Source organism: Aethalodelphis obliquidens, unplaced genomic scaffold, assembly GCF_003676395.1.
Source record: "Aethalodelphis obliquidens isolate GAN/ISIS:26980383/991018 unplaced genomic scaffold, ASM367639v1 scaffold8, whole genome shotgun sequence".
Classification (NCBI taxonomy): domain Eukaryota; kingdom Metazoa; phylum Chordata; class Mammalia; order Artiodactyla; family Delphinidae; genus Aethalodelphis; species Aethalodelphis obliquidens.
Window position 1 is genome coordinate 53,778,133 of NW_020837952.1, and position 17,297 is coordinate 53,795,429.

Sequence of the window (17,297 nt, forward strand, 5' to 3'; positions counted from 1 at the left end):
CTCCTGCTTCTGATTCCCTCGCACTTCTTCCCATCCTAGAGAGTAAATATTTATTGAGTTCACTGCACTAAGAGCTCCTGCTGATTGAGCATTAGATATGCCAGGCACGTACTAAACCCTTCACGTCCTCTCTCTTGTTGGATGCAATGACTCTAGGAAGTAGAAACTGTCATTCCTTTCATTTCACAGGTAGGGAAACTGAGGCCCACAGAGAGCCCAGGCTCGTGCAACAAGCCAGCTAGAAGCGGAACCCAGCACAGGTCTCCTGATCTTGGAACCGGTGTTTTTTTTTCCATTGCTTGATGTAGTCTTTCCTGTTTCATTAATAAGCTTTCCTTGAGTGCCTACCCTAGGCCAGGTCCTGAGCTAGTCGCTGGAGCCACGAAGTGAAGGTGACAGAGCCCCAGGCAGCTCTGGCAGATCATGGACACGTGGGAGTACCGGCCCAGAGCCGCAGGACCCTGCGTTTTCTAGAGGAACCAGGAATCTGGATTTTTTTGTGTGAATTCCCCTGACTCTCAAATTTTGGCAACGAACTTCAATTTAAAACACGGCAGCTGCGTAGAATACGTCTGTTGTCCTGTTCACTCTGGGGGCTGCCCGTTTGTGACATTTAGTCAAGAAAGACAAATGTGTGAACAAATCCTCTGAAAAGGATCGATACAAGACCCCAAGGAGCACCCGTAACCCTGGTTAGGTGGAGGGAGTTGGGAAAGATATTCTGGAAGGAGAGCCTTGAAAAGTGGGTAGGAATTTATGAGGCAGAGACAGGGGAAGGGACTTCCTGGGCACATGGAACAGCACGTGCAAAGGCATGGAGTTGTCAGAGTGAGTCGAGCATTTGGAGAATGGCAGGTGACTCTCTTGTCTTAGGTGTGAATGGGAGACTGTAAGAGATGGGTCTGACCCAGGCCTTTGCTCGAAGCCAAATGTACAGCGGGATGGCAAAAGAAAGTGAGGCAAGGCCTAAAACCTTCTTTGAGGGATTCATTCAACAAGGATTTTCTTGAGTACCACTTACTAAGTACCAGGGACTGAACCATCATAGTGGCTGTTCTCAGGGAGTATCCAACCCAGTGGGGAGGCAGGTAATCAAGCAGTGATGATCTATGACTGCTTGTGGTCAGGGTTGAGTAGGAAATGACTAGTTGCATTAAGAAAAAACATTCTATTCTGTGGTGCCTGGACCACACAGTGAGTTGTTAGAAATGCACATTCCCAGGTCCCACCCAGACCAACTGAGCTCCGGGGGTGGAACTCATGATCTGTGTTTTTATAAGATTTTCTGGTGATTCAGATGCATGCCCATGTTTGGGAACCACTGCTCTTAGGTCATGCCAGGACCCACTTTTTTAACAAAAAAATATTTATTTATTTTCCTTTCTTTTTGGCTGGGTCAAGCCTTAGGTGCTGCACATGGGGTCTTTGTTGAGGCACGCAGGATGCTTTCCGGAACGCGGTCTCTTCGTTGCGGCGCTCGGGTTTCTCTCTAGTTGTGTCGTGTGGGTTTTCTCTTCTCTAGTCGTGGCACGCGGGCTCCAGAGCGCATGGGCTCTGTACTTTGCGGCACGCAGGCTCTCTAGTTGAGGCTCACCAGCTCAATAGTTGTGGCACGCGGGCTGCCCCGTGGCATGTGGGATCTTAGTTCCCCGACAAGGAGGGATTGAACCCGTGTACCCTGCGTGGAAGATGATTCTTTACCACTGGACCACCAGGGAAGTCCCTGCCAGGACTCACTTTTATCCACTTTCTCTGGTTGCTTTACTATTTCTTAAACTCCCCAAGACCCTTCCTGCCTCAGGGCCTTTGCACTTACTGTTCTCACCATGACTGCACAACTTTCTCACGACCTTCAGCTCTTTGTTCAAATGTCATCTCCTTGGAGAGGCCATCCGAAGCATCCAGTTGAAAGAATCGCCCCCAATCTGTCACACTCAACTCTTCGTCTTACTTTACTTTCTTCATAGTATCCACCACTACCTGGTATTACTTTCTGTATTAATTTCTTTATTTATCTAGTATCTGTCTCCCTCCACTAGAAGGTAAGCTTCATGGGAACAGCGACTTGGTCTCTTTTGTCCTCCCAGCATCTGGGACAGTGCCCAGCATGGGAAGATGCTTAGGAAATATTTTTGAATGAATGAATGAATCTCATAGAGTTTACTCTTCTGGTCATTCATTCATTCATCCAACAAGCACCGATTCTAGAACCAACTCTTGTGCAGGTAATAGGCTTACTGTTGGAAGGGGTGCCGTGGCCATTTGGACGGGGGCAGCCTGATGCCTGGGTCTTCCACACCCCCACCTCCCCCACACTGCACAGCCAGCTCCCAACCCATAGAACCTCCAGACCTTCCAGACCTGAGGGCTCCGTGGAGGAGGAGGGGTTAACAGCGCTGCTTCCCAAAGCCAGGGACTAGGCTGTTTGGGCTGATTGGGAAGCGAGGGCTTTGGGTGAGGAGGCGGAGAGGCAGCTCCTGACAAGTCATTTCCAGGGAATGTTCAATCATCCTGGGGTTGAATGCTTCCTGACAGCCCTGACAGGCAGAGTGCATCTGAGCTGCGGCTCGGTGCCAGGGACACCTGCAGTATTCCACGCACGGCACCCTGGCCGATCGTGCCCACCTCAGGGTGCGAGTCCCTCTGCCATGGTTCCAGAGGTTTCTGCACTGCCTGGGCTGCTCCTCAGAACCCCATGCTTGTAGAGAGTATTAGCAGGACTGTTGGATGCAAAACAATCCCACTGGGGACATAGAGGCTTTAGGAGAAATTAGTGGGGAAAGGCCTCTTGAGAGTTATCCGGCATGAATCCTCAGGAAGACTTGCTCTAATGCCCTCATGTGAGAGGGCAGTGCAAAAGAGAGGGCTAGTAGATTTGTAGGAATTTTATATATTTGGATCAGGGTTTCTTCATCTTGGTACTATTGACATTTTGGATTGGCTAATTCTCGGGTGTAGGGGCCGTCCTGTGCATTATAGGGTGTTTGGCAGCATCTCTGGCCTCTACCCATTAGATGCCAGAATCAGGTCCCTCATTGTGACACCCCAAAATGCCTCCAGATATTGCCAAATGTCCCCTGGGGGGGGGGAAATTAACCATGGATGAGGACCACTGATGTATGAACTCAATGGGTAGGGAATATTGATTTTAAAATTGAAATCTGAAAGGATTGGGACTCAGTCTTTCTGCATTGGAATCCTGCTTTGCCTCTCAAGCTCAGTTTCCTCATTGCTGCACGTCTGGGTGCCACGAGGATCAGCTGAGTTAACATGTGACAAGTAAGGGTTCTAGACCGGCACCTGACAAGTCATGAGATTCAGTAAACACCTGCTCTTATTAACAGCCATTGGGATGCTGATGAATCCCCCTAGGGGGACCTATAATGCAGCGGTGGCATCTGTTGGGCAATTCCCTATAACGCACTGTGTCGCAGCTGCCTTCTGGTACACTGCTTTCTCATGGTAATGACCTTTGCTGTTCAGTTTTCCACTGTTCACGTGGGCCTGGTGGTTTATGTCTCCGCTGATGCAGTACCCGGCGGTGGCCATCTCGGCAAAGGGCAGAGGAAATGTGACTGACTCACCTTCTGTGTGCCCAGAATGCAAAGTGGAGCCCTGAGCTGTGGCCTCGCAATTGCACAGAGGCTGCGATATCCCAATTCTGTCAGCAGGGGGCAGCAGCAGCTGGGAAAATGCCCGCTGCTGCAGGAGGGCGCCCAGGGGCTGCCTCGCTGTTTTGATTTACTTCGCTGCTGCAGGTATTCCAAGTTGAGCAAATCATCCCTCCAGGGCCACCCGAGGTTTCCTTTACCAGCCCATGGTAGTTTATCTGCGGGAGCCAAGAGTTGCTTTTGGAGAACATTCTACATTTAGCGTGTCTGTCCATTTCCAGATGGCTCAGTCTGAACCTAGGCCAAATTGTGCTAGGGACAAAGTTAAACTGGTTCCTGTTGTTCTATGTTCCTTTCCCCCTCTGCTCACCGCACCCCATCCTGCCCCTTATCTGAGTGACATAATGCCCCTCCCAGAAAGCACCCCAAGCAGCTGCACCCTATGCTCAGGCGCCATCTTACCTTGTTCCCCATCCTGCCCCCACCATAGCAACTCAGCAGTCCAGAGTCTCATTCTCTCATCATTTCCCTGAGTCCACTCTTGACCTGTTCCATTGCATTTTCTACCCAGCAGCCAGGGTCATATTTAAAATTTTTAAATTTTGAACAGACAGTCTCTTCCCTAACTTTAAAATTTTAAAGGTGGAAAAGAGTACACAGAAAACATTTCCTCCCACCCTTGACCATAGGCCTGCAGTCACCATCCCCAGGGGCTACCACTCTTAACAGTTCCTCGTACATCCTTTCAGAGAGATGTTATGTACATTGCAGCAAGTATGCATGAACGTTCTTTCTTAGCCTTTCTCTTCTCCTTTGCCCCACAAATAGAAGTGCCACACACTCTTCTGCACTTTGCTTTTTTCCGTCTAACCATATACTTTGGAGAGGTTCCGTGTCAGTACCCACAGGGCCCCTTGTTTTATTTTTTAATCGCGGTGTCCTCTTCAATTGCAGAAAGTGGTTTTCTAAATCTTGTCGTATTGCCACTGCAACCTCCTCAAAGGCTTCCTACTGTCCTGGGTGGGTAAAGTCTGCTTCCCCCATGGAGCTGCCAAGCCTGGGGAGCAGGCCACTGCCTATCTCCAGCTTCACCTCACTTTCTGTGCCCTGGGAAGGCTGGCTTTCTCCATCCTCAAACCTGACCCGCTTCTCCTGCCCCAGGACCTTTGCCCCTGCTGTCCCCTCCTAACCTAGTTTACTCCTACTGTGTTTTTCTCAGCTCAAACATCCCTTGCTCCATGTGTCCTGTACATTTCATTACAGTGGTGACCATTGTCTGTAGTTATTGGCACTGTAGCATGGTGATTAAGTCCTGGGCTCTAAGGCCGTACTCCGGAGGTTCAAATCCCAGCTCAGCCGCTCTGTGCCTGGGTGACCTTGGGCAGCTCACCGCACCTTTCTGACAAGTGGAATGAGAGCAGTAGATCCTTCGTCCTGGCTTTTGTGGTGAGGATTCAATGACTAGATGAGCAGACACAGAGCAAGGCTCCGTGGCTGTGGGAATTGCAGCACATCTCTTTTGTAACTGAAAGTGGGGTCCAGCTGCTCACAGCTCAAAAGCCAATAAAGAGGCAAGGTTTGTGGAAAGGAAAGTTTGCTTTATTTCAGATGCCACCGACCAGGGGCTGGGGGGAAGGGGGAGGGCGGACTCCTGTCCAAAGGCCGACGCCCCCCCATCCCCCGAGCTGACAACCAGGGGGCAAGAACTTTTATAGGTGGAGGGAGTGGGCTACGTGCAGAAACAGCGCAGTCAGCTCTGACACTCATCTTGATTGTTTTAGGTACAGTTAATCTTCAGTTCCAGGGTCAGTTTATTCCCATTTCTTTGAGGCCAGTTCTCGGAATTGCGGCAGCTTGTGTCATGGCTACAGTCTGGTCATCATGTAGTTATCGTCTTCCATCTGGTGGGAGTTTCAGTATCTATAAGACAGCTCACAGGATATGGCTCAGAATATTATCTATAGCCCTTGAGAAAAAACTGAAGGTCCTTGACTTTGCTTAATGATTAAACTAGTATTATTTGGTCTCCTTTGACTGTTTTCCTTTGTTTCTGCATTTTCTCACTTCTCTGATTAAACTTATTTTTTAGCTAAAGTTTTTCCACAGACAAAAGGCAGGTGGAGGACATGGGGGGCAATGACCATAGGGTCCTGCTCTGTTTCACTTTCACCTGCTGCATGCAAACCCTGACAGTGAGGGCTGTGTCTCTTTTTCAGGTGTCAGACCCCAGTGCCTGGTGCAGAGCAAGAATTGTAGAAATATGGGCCAAACCTACTGGGCGTATTTACATATTAGAAGGAATCTCTGGAGGAAATGTTGTCTTAACCCACTAGTTTTTGAACCATGCCTCTTGTGATACTAGTTAATGATAACAGCCAGCGGTTGTTGACCCTGGTGCCAGGCTCATCCTTAGATTATTTCATCTCTTCTTTACAACAATCCTGACAGGTAGGTAGCATCATTAACCCTATTTTCCAGGCGAGGAAACTGAGGCACAGAGAGGTTTAGCAACTTCCCAGAGGTCACACAGGAGCAGAGCTAGGAGTCAAACCCAGGAAGCCTTCTAGGAAACAATAAACGTTTATAAAGAACGTTGCCTTCACTCAGAGATGGCCGTCTCTGTGACTGAGTGTGGGCTGTGCTCAGGGGTACCCTTCCCATCCATCACTGCCTGTTTCAATTCTAGGCAGGTTTCGAGACCCAACTCCAGTACCCCCTCCTTCCTCCAACCTGGCAGCCCATGTCCTGATCTACCTCTGGACTCCTGGAGAGAGAAGGTGGCCAGTCCCTCCACCTGGGTTCAGGCCCCCTGCTGTCCCCTCTGGTAATTATACCCTCTTTCTCCTGGACCCTCTATTTCCTCTGCCCACTTCCGCCCCACCCGCCTCCCCCCATGCTGCCTACACAAGCTCAGGCCGTTCCTAGCTCTCCAGGGGAGACCATCCCTCAGTCCTGTGTTGTCCACACCTCCCCTCCAAGGTCACTCATGGCCGAGTGGTCCACTGCAATGCCAAGGCTGCAGGAATGGGGGACGCTGTGCCCTTACTACGTGCCAGGCCCGCGATAAGCGCTCAAGCCTCATGGTACCATGTGAGGTGAGGATGAGAAAACCGACGCACAGGGGAGTAGAGCAGCGTGCCTAGGATCACACGCTTGAAACAGCGGGGCCGGCTTCGAACCCAGGCCGGTTTGTGCCAAGAGCCATGGCCACTGTCTGCGATAGGGCTCCTCTGCCGGTTGGCAGGCCTCTCTTTCCTCCTGGCCCTCTCTCTGCCTTGCTTGGTGACACCTCTTTTCCTGGCCCTCCACCTGCCTCCCCAGTGTCTTTCTCCAAAGCACTGGCGGAGGCTCTGCTCCCTGCAGCGAGACGGTGGCCCCCAGGGCTGTCAGCCTGCCCTCCAGGCGCTCCCTGGCGAGTGTGCTCAGGCCACGGCTTAACTCCTACCACAGGCCACACGACGTGGCTGGACCTGGAGTCACGATTCCTCACCCCTTGCTGTCAAAGAGTTCCTGTGCGGCTCAAAACTGACCCTGCCTGTTGCCTCAGACATGCTTGGCAAACTGTAGAGTGCTGGACAACGTTAAGGACTGTCACTCTTACCATGATTGGCTCCCTTCTGAGGTCGATTCCTGATCTCTTGCTCCAAGGATTCTTAGGACACGTCGTCAGCACCCGAATGTGGCATCCGTGGGTTGGCATCTGTCAGCCTTCGAACAGACTGGAAATACCTGACAGCCATTCAGAATTCAGAGTCGAGGGGCCTTTTCTAGAGGGGCCTTTTCTAGATGGGCTGGTGAGCGTGTTGCCCTACGGGGTGGCCTCCAGGTCCACCTGCCAAGCCTCTGGTCGCTGTAAACAGGCGTGATCGCCTGGAGACACAGGCATCCCTCGCTTTAGAAGAGGGAGCTGGCAGGACACGCGCCACCTGGAGCCTCTTGCCTTATGCTGCCCAGGGGCTGTGTGCCTGATGGTGCCGGAGTGACAGGGGGATGGACTCTTAAGTCAACAGATCTGGATTCAGAGTCTGATGTGAACAAAAAGACGGCTCTGGTCTCGCCTCGCAGTGAGACGACCCTCAGTTTTCCCAAACATAGTTCCGACGCCTTGCTTGCTGGGAAAGATTTTTAAGATCTCATGAGGAGAGAAACAGTTTGGGGGTATTTGAAATGAAGAATAGATACCAAGTCATGTGGAGTCGCCCCTCAAAGGGCTGGCGCTTCAAAGCTCAAAGCTCTGCCCTGTCGTCTCAAACTTCAACAGTCAGTGCGTCCATTTTCCAGAGGAGGAAACAGAGGCTTCAATAAATGATTTCAAAGACGTGTCTGACGCCGCATGGCTAGTGAGAAGGGAGAGTGGAATTAGAATTCATACCTTCTCTCTCCCAATCCAGCTCCCCTGCTTACTGGCCTTGGGAGAGCTCAGGAACTCGTCTGAGCCTCTGTTTCATCATCTGTAAAATGGGACCAATGACCTACCTCAGAGAGCTGTGAGGATTAAACAGGATAATGTAAACCACTTGACGCAGCCACAGCGTACACACCCAACAAATACCGGCAGTTATCACTATTTTAGGACTTGCTCTTATGAATGAATGAATGAATGAATGACTTTAATGTACTTCTGCCCTCTCCCGGGCCTAGGAAGCTTCCCTTGCAAGAAACCCAAAAAACGAAGGCGATTTCCTTTAGATGGAAATAAAGGCCCACTGAAGCCGTGTATGGTGGCAGAAGAATTGGCCCTCATTTCCTCTACGTCATTCACCTTCTTGAAGGACCTTTCCCAAAGCCAAGAAAGGGCTGGCCTGCTGCGCAGACCATCGGCGATGATCTCTCCAGCGACGCTGACAAGGTGGCCTTTTGTGATGATTATGCAGGAAGCCTTCCAATAACTGACCCTCCGCTCCAGCAAAAAGCTTTGAATTTTGCAAGACTGCGGCGTAGCAGTTTCTCATCTGACCCTGGCTCACCCTGCAAGTCTCACAGCCAACCCAGAATAGTCTCTGAAGCGCTCTGCCCGACTGACTGCCCTCTGCTCATTTCTCAAGAGTTAACAGGTGTGAGATTTAAAGGAGAGGGTGACAAGTGGCCCGGGACCTGGAGAAGCTGGCGTGGTAAGAGAGGGGCCGGCTTCTCGCTGGAGCACATCCAAGTTGGCACTGCGGGGACCGCAGTGAATACAGAAAATGCTAGAATGTTCAAGGGCCTCCGCAGTCAGAGCAGCTTCCGCGCTGGTCCCTTAGCTGCTGCTTCCCTGCTGCATCCTGCTCTTGGTGGCAGGTAGCCAGCTACTTTTTAATTTGTGTCCCTAAATATGGGACACCCATCATTTACCTATCCCATAGGGCAGAGGACTGTAGTGGATCTGAGCTGGGGCTCTGGGGTCAGATAAACCAGGGATGGTTTTTGTTTTGTTTTGTTTTGTGTTTTGGCTATGTTGGGTCTTCATTGCTGCGCGCGGGCTTTTCTCTAGTTGTGGCGAGCGGGGGCTACTCTTCATTGCAGTGTGCAGGCTTCCCATTGCGGTGGCTTCTCTTGTTGCAGAGCACGGGCTCTAGGCACGTGGGCTTCAGTAGTTGTGGTTCACGGGCTTTAGCAGTCGTGGCTCGTGGGCTCTGGAGCGCAGGCTCAGTAGTTGTGGCTCACGGGCCTAGTTGCTGCGCGGCATGTGGGATCTTCCCAGACCAGGGCTCGAACCCGTGTCCCCTGCATTGGCAGGCAGATTCTCAACCACTGCGCCACCAGGGAAGCCCAACTCCAGCACTGTTTTGGTTTGGGGTTTGCCCAGAAGCAGACCCTGACCAAGGACAGATTCCCAGAAGTACCACTCGGGGGGTGGGGACATGAGACAGGGAGGGAAGAGGAACCAGGAGGGCTCAGCGCTAAGCCACCTGCCGCTGTGGGCAGCTCAGCCCCCTGGGGACTCAGGGACGCTGCGTGGAGCATGCCTGCAGTCACCCCAGCTCAGCTGAGGGAGCTGGCGAGTTCTTATCCACCCCACCGTCCGGCACGGGTCGGAACTGCACAGCTGTTACCCTCCACACATCCACCTTGCCCTGTGCGGGGGCTGGACGTCCACAGCCAGGAACCAAAACCCCTTGGACAGCGAGTCTCGGGTCTTCAGGGTGAGAGGTGAGGGCACTGCAATAACTGCTGTGACCACTGCCCCCACCCACACTCCTCTAACCTGTCTCTGCCTCAGTCTCCCAATCTGTTAAAAACGGATAACAATACTCACTAGGGAAAGGAGATGCAAAGCGTGCAGCAGAGGAAGTGCTCACTACTGTTGCCATTATCATTAGAGTTTGCCGCCCGTCCTTCTGGAAGGCCCTTCTCCTCTTTGTTAACCAACGAACTTCTATTTATCCTTCAAGTGCCCAGCTTAGGTGTCCCATTTTCGAGGGCACCTCCTTTTCTGTATGTATTAGCATCCTGGGGCTGCCGTAACAAATGACCACAAACTTGGTGACTTCAAATGGCAGGGATTTATTCTCTCATAGTTCTGGAGGCCAGAAGTCTGACATCAAGGTGGCAGCAGGGCCATGTTCCCTCCAAAGGCTCTAGGGGAGAATCCTTCCTTGCCTTTTCCAGTTTCTGGTGGCCGCTGGCATCCTTGTCTGCAACCAGGGACGGCAGAGGTCTCCATCCTCTGCCTCTGTCTTCACGTCAGCCTGCCTCTTCCCTGTGTATCTTCCCCTTTTCTGTCTCTTATAATGACACCTGTCATTGGATTTAGGGCCTACACTAATCCAGGATGATCTCATCTCGAGACCCTTAACTTAATTACATCTGCAAAGACCTTTATGCCAAATAAGGTCACATTCAGTGGTTCCAAGTGGACATGCAACCCACTGCACTACATTTTACAAACTTTCTTTAATTACGATTGCATTGGTTTGAGTTATATTTGCTGCATGTACTAACCACAGCAACTTAACCAATAGGGGTTTATTTTCTTCCTGTCACAAGCACTCTCAGGGTTGACAGCTTCCAGCTGGTACGATGGCTTCAAGGAGCCATGAGGGACCAGAGTCCTAGCTTTCTGAAGGCACCGTCACCAGCTGCGTCTTTAATCTCCATGGTCGTAAGAACGCAGCTCTGTCTTTGGACACCAAAGCTGCGTCCTAGACAGGGTGAAGGAGGAAGGCAAAGGCCAAAAGGTTAAGGGGATCTGCTTGTCCGGAAGCTTCCCTGCAAGCCTCACCCAGGGATGTCTGTTTATATGTCATAGACCAAAACCGTGGCCCCAGGTCAGGTATTTTTCTCAGGGTACGTTGCTGTCCTGCCCCCAAATGGGATTGTGATAGAAAGAAAGAGGTGAGAATTAGTGAAAAGTAGGCAACTCTAATGATGAGTAGGCAAATTATAGTATAATATAATATAATATAATGTAATATGATACAGTAAGTCCCCTATATATGAACCTTCAAGTTCTGAACTTTCAAAGATGCTTCGAACTTTCAAAGATGCGCGTTCGCATGTCCAGTCACGTAAGTTAGTTCATGTGTCTGGCATACATTGTCAGGTGCACGCATCTGACAACAAGTGGTTGTGCTTTTGTGTACTTTACTGTACCGTACCATATAGAGTACAGTAGGACAGTGTCTTTATTTCAAGCCCAGGAAGTCCAGAAGCAAACGTAAAAGCCAAGGTGATGTAGCTGGTACTACTGTCCTTTTCAAGGTACTGCACTGTAAGACTTTAAGTGTTTTCTTTATTTTTTGTGTTTGTTTTTTATGTATTATTTGTGTGAAAAGTATTATAAACCTATTACAGTACAGTACTATATAGCCGATTGTATTAGCTGGGTACCTAGGCTAACTTTGTTGGACTTACAAACAAATTGCACTTACGAACGCACTCTTGGAATGAAACTCATTTGTATATAGGGGACTTACTGTATAATATAATATAATATAATATAATATATTGCCTGTAAGCAATTAAAATTCACATCACAGATCTCTCCCCATGTTATTATGGAAAATCCACAATTTCTAGTTTAAAGGACACACTATAGCGTGCTTGTGGATGGCCCATAATTTTCTCAACCTCGTCCCTCCTGGTGTTGCAGCAACCTCCTTTCTGCACCAAGGCCTGGCGCCGAGGGAGAGAGGGGCCAGGATGTGAGCATTCTGGGAGGGGCCAAGGTGAGCCCTGTGGAGTGGCATCAGGCGCAGCTGTATCTGGCAGCAGTGCTGTTAGTGGGAGTCGGCACCAGGGCCAGAAGGGGGTGAGCACACCAAAGGGACAGCAGAAATCTGCAATGGACCTGGTGACATCGGCATGTCACCTTCCCGAGGTGGCGTTCTGAACCCTGGGTCAGGTCAGGAGGGAGAAAATAAAAAGAGCAACCTGGAAACTTCTCTGCTTCTCTAGGACATGGTACCCTCTTTGGATCCAGCCGCCTGACATCTGTGCTCAATAGATATCCAGTGGCTGATTGCTTTAACAAGGTAGCAAGCAGCCAGCAGGAGATTAAGAGGATTTTTAATGCCCCATAAGTCGGCTTAGATCACAGCATCTCAGAGTTGGAAGGAACGCTGTGTCTAGGGAACCCTCCTGCTGATGCATGACTTCTTTCAGCCTGTTCCCTCCTCTCCACTTGCATGCCTCTCATGACAGGATGCTCACTGCCACACAGGACAGCCGACTTTACTGCCCAGCAGCTCGAAGGGTAGACAGGGCTTCCTGAGGTTCAGTCAAGAGTTGTTGCCTTGTAAACCCCCCTGGTGGGTCCTGGTTTTGTGCCTGCGGAATCACACAAAATGAACCCAGTCCCTCCTCAGGCTTGGATGTAGGGGAAGCAGGAGAAAAACGTGGCCTCTGGCTCTGGATCTGGGCCCCTTGTGGTGTGAATCTTGGTTCTGTTCCCCGTCAGGTGAAACGTGAGCGAGTGGGGTCAAGCAAGCGGGTCCTGCAGCCCCCGCCGAGATACTTTCCTCCATCTTCTCGTCTACAAAACAGGGATAATGAGGGTCATCTGGCTCGGGTGCCACCACGCATGCGGCAGCCTGCCCTCGGCCCTTGGGAGCCTCAAAGCTGATCCCCGTACAGCCCCACGTGCAGATACATCTTCTACTGCTTCCGCGAGAAGGTACAGGAAGAGCAGAAACAGAGGCAATACAGGTGAGGGCCCGTTGTGATGCGGTTTGGTGTCCAGGCTGGCTGCTCCAATGGAGAAAGGTGCAGAATGGGCAGAGAGTCCCACTCTGCCCTTCATGGAGAGCCCTTCCCAAATGACGTCCTGATTCCTATAGCCCTGTAGAGTGGGCTAATGTCCCCGTAGAGTGGCAGCCAGGGCACTGGGGCTCCAGCATCTTTACTGTAGGAGACAGGGCCAGGAGACTGAACATTTTGGGAAGAGTTCTCGCAGTTACTGTGATGACTTCACAAGGTAATGCTTCTGAAGCGCTTAGCTGTGCAGGGCACAAGTAATGATTCAAAAATCATTTGTTGAATGGATGAATAAGTGTTTTCAATTTTCATTTTCTGTTTTCATTTTTATTAGCTGTGTGGTTTGGACAAATTACCTAACCTCTCTGAACCTTAGTGTTTTTCACCTGTTGTCTTCCTTAGAGGGTCACCGTGTAGATTAAGAGGTGGTATATTATATACAAAACGTCTGGCGCATATTAAGTGCTCAAAGGAGCAAGAGTCAGATGTGGACGGAGGCTCTGTCCAGCCCCAAAGCTGGAGCCTGGCACAGTCATATTCTCCAAGTCCATGGCTGAAAGAGAAGAGCGTCTCCAAGCCCAACTTTCCCCATCCATCCTTCTCCACCTCTGGTCCTTCCTCGCTCCCCCCACCCCACCCCACCATCATCTGCATGCTTTCCCTGCTCTTGGCCATCCAGTCCATCATTCAGCTCTCTGCCCAGGTGCAGGCTGCTCCCGCTCTTATCAAAAGGCACTCAGGAGGGCTTCCCTGGTGGCGCAGTGGTTGAGAGTCCGCCTGCCGATGCAGGGGATGCGGGTTCGTGCCCCGGTCCGGGAAGATCCCACATGCCGCAGAGCGGCTGGGCCCGTGAGCCATGGCCGCTGAGCCTGCAAGTCCGGAGCCTGTGCTCCGCAACGGGAGAGGCCACAGCAGTGAGAGGCCCGTGTACCGCAAAAAAAAAGGCACTCAGGAACCCATTTGCCGGCTCCTCTCCCAGCCCCGAGCTCCCTCCTACCTGCTCCCGGCCTGTCCCAGACAGAAGGGAGACAGAGATCACAAGTGAGGCTCCTCTGAGCATAACAATGAAGAAAAGGAGTCGCGTTCAGCTGATGAGCAAACGAGGAAGGGGGCTCAGAGCATGACGAGGTGTTGGGGCGATGGATGCTGGGTGGTCAGAGGCGGGTGACACTCGGCCTACAGCAGGGGATGCTGGGCAGGCAGGACTTCCCCTGTGCCCCTCCCTCCTTGCTGAGTTAGAAGGTCCCTTTGGATGAGGCGCCCTTTGGATGGCAGGGTGGGAAGGCAGGAGACAAGTTCAAGTCCCCGTTCTGCTCTGCACTTCTGCGTGGCCTCGGGTGACTCACTGGCCACGTTGGGCCTCTGTGGCCGCATCTGCGTCATGCCACCTTTTTGTGTGCCAGGCCCTGGGATCCAGCAGGGAACCCCACAGACATGCCCTCGGCATCTTACGATCTCTGGGACACATGGCTGGGAATTAGCTGGTCATACTCCCCCTCCTTTTCACCTGTGATGGGGAGAGTTTCTGACGCCAGCTGGGGGCATCATCCAGGTGGCTTTCCTGAGGATGAAGAGGGCTGAGCCAGGGAAAGAGGGGTGAGGAGGGCAGGGAGGGTAGAATGGTCCAGGCTGAGGGACCAGCTTGGAGGGAGAAGGCAAAGATGGAGGATGGGGTGGGGGAGTGGGAGGTCAGGCCGTCCCTGGGGGCAGGGAAGGCTGGGCTTGGCTTTTTTTTGTTTCTTTTTTCTTTTGCAGTACGCAGGCCTCTCACTGTTGTGGCCTCTCCCGTTGTGGAGCACAGGCTCCGGACGTGCAGGCTCAGCGGCCGTGGCTCACGGGCCCAGCCGCTCCGCAGCATGTGGGATCTTCCTGGACTAGGGCAGGAACCCGTGTCCCCTGCATCGGCAGGTGGACTCTCAACCACTGCGCCACCAGGGAAGCCCCTGGGCTTGGCTTTTTATCTTATAAACTGATCTATAGAGTACTTTATTATAAATATATTACAGAATTATAAATAAAATAGGTTTATTTTATTCTATAGAAGGGGCAGTCACTGGGTAGTTTCAAGCAGAATGATGTGACCTGGTCTGTTTTAGAAAGGGCCCTTGGTGGCTCTGGGTGGAGAATGGATCGGGGAGCGGGAGATGAGACCAGCAGACCGGGTAGGAGGCCGCTGCAGTGGTCCAGTGGCCGGGGCAGCTCCCACCAGCGTCTCTCAGAGTCTGGTTGAAGCCAAGTCATACAGTAAACTGCCCCGTTTATAAAAATGCCAAACCTGAGTTACCAACAGTGACTGGCAGAATCACCTCACGGGAGGAGATGCCAAAAATGCTAATTGGAGGCTCTTCACAAGTGTGAGACCCAGACCGCGTGGCTCCGTGGAGTAGGGCCCCTACCAAGCCCACGGTCAGGCGTGGCCACCAGGGACGAGGTGGACCTGGCAACGGATGGCCGGGGTGTTACTTGTCATGACACCTCCTCTGACTGCACCACTGCTCCCCCCGCCCCCGCAAGGTACCCCTACCTTGTCCTTCCCAGGCTCTAGGCAAATCCTTTCCCAAACAGAGCCCTGGAGCCAATGTCCCGGGTCCCCTACGAGGTCAAACAAACGCGCTTGGTGATAGTACCACGTGCTGCCCCGGGCCTGCATCGTGATGTGTGGGGCTGTCGTTTGCGTGTAGGGCGGGACGCGCTGAAGGCCACCCCAGACCAGCGGCAGCGGCAGCTGTCACCGCTCCTGACCCGTGTCCTTCTCGCGGGGCCCTGTACTGGTTTCTGTGGGAGACGCCCCGGCTCCCCAGCCCCTCTCCCGTAATCCACATGGGCCACGTGTAGGGCGGCCCCTTTTCATCTGTCCTGTCCTCAGTGTCCAAAAATTGGGCCCCGTTAGACTTCATATGGAAACCCAGGTCGGCCCTGGTCCTGACTGCTGTCACGAGCGCGTGTGCACACACGTGCCCTCACACCCACCAGCTCATACACACCGTCTCTTGCTCACACGTACTCACACGCTCAGGCTCCCGCAGGCCCACTTCCAACCACTTGACCTCTGGCTCACCCTCTGCCTTCTCAGCCCCCGAGGCCTAGTGCCAGGCTGATCCCCAGCAGGGCGGCCCTCCGGGGCTTGCACCTGCTTTGGCCCAATTCCCGGTTCTGGCCCCAAGTCCCCTCCCAGGCCTGGGAGTGCTGGCTCTGTCCGGCTGCTACCATGGAAGGTGGCCCATCCCTGCCTCTCAACCTGGATGCTGGTGGGTTGCCTGCCCAGGCCTCATCCTCAGTGAGAACCTTCCCTGACAGCCCCACCCAGGGCAACACCTCAGGGCCCAGGGGAAGGGTCAAGAGACACCACTGGGCACGAGGTCTGGAAACATGGCACAGGAGGGGAGAACACTGCTCCAGTTCCCACCCCAAGGCTGTTGTGGGGAAGAGCAGAAGCCATCCTGCAGGGCCGCTACCATGCTTGCCCACCCGGCTTCCCTCCCCTCTTCTGATTTCCACGGGGACCCCTCTCCCCTACTCTTCTCCAGACTTGAGCTTTCTGTGTCACTGACCCTGCCTGTGTCCCTAGATGGGCACCTTCCAGAATGGGCCAATCAGGGCTCCCATGCTTCAGGTGGCCGTGACAGGTCCAGGGAGGGATGCAGGCTCTGGAGGTGGCTGCGGGGTTGGGGTCCTGGTCCCACCACTTACTCACAATGTGATCTTGGGTGAATGTGTAACTTCCCGTGCCTGTTTCCTCATCTATACAATGGAGAGAATAATAGTCCCCACTTCATAGGGTTGTTGTATAGATGGAATCATGTACAAGGGCTCGGTGCAGAGTAGGTGCTCAGTAAACCTGAGCTACTGGTATTAATAGGATTAAATTTGGGGCCTTCTGATGGAGTGATTGCAAAAGGGAAGCTCTTTTTTTTTTTTTTTTAACTGATATTCTGAATATACACCTTGAGTGGCTGGAGGAACCTTGCCATCAGGAGGGAGAGCCTGCCTGATAATGAATCCAGCACAAAGGAAAGCAGTGCTCAGAGATGGGGAAAGAAGGACTTAATCCTGATGAAATCACTTAAGTTCCTTGATCCAGCTGTTCCTGAAGATCTACCCCTGGACTATTCAGGAACATAACCAAGTCTTTGTTTTTTCTTCCTTGTTTTCTTAAGTTACTTTGAGTTGGGTTTCTATCATTTGCAACAAAAAGAGTATTAATGAGTAGCCATCTGTCCATCCATCCATCCATTCATCCAACCATCCACAAGTCCTAGCTGTGTGGGCTTAGACACATCACTTTCTGCAAGACTCAGTTTCTGCACCTGTAAGAGTTTCAGCACCTACCTTATGGGTGGTTTCAAGGATGAATGGGCAACCCACGGGCCAAAGGCCAAGGAGGGGCTCAGTAAATTTCCCTTCCATTTCATCTTTTCTGTCTGTACCCTGCCCCATCCCCGTGCAGGTGTGCCTGGAATGCCAAGGCAGGAGGCACACCCCACCAGGCCTGGTTCCTCTCAAGCAGCAGAA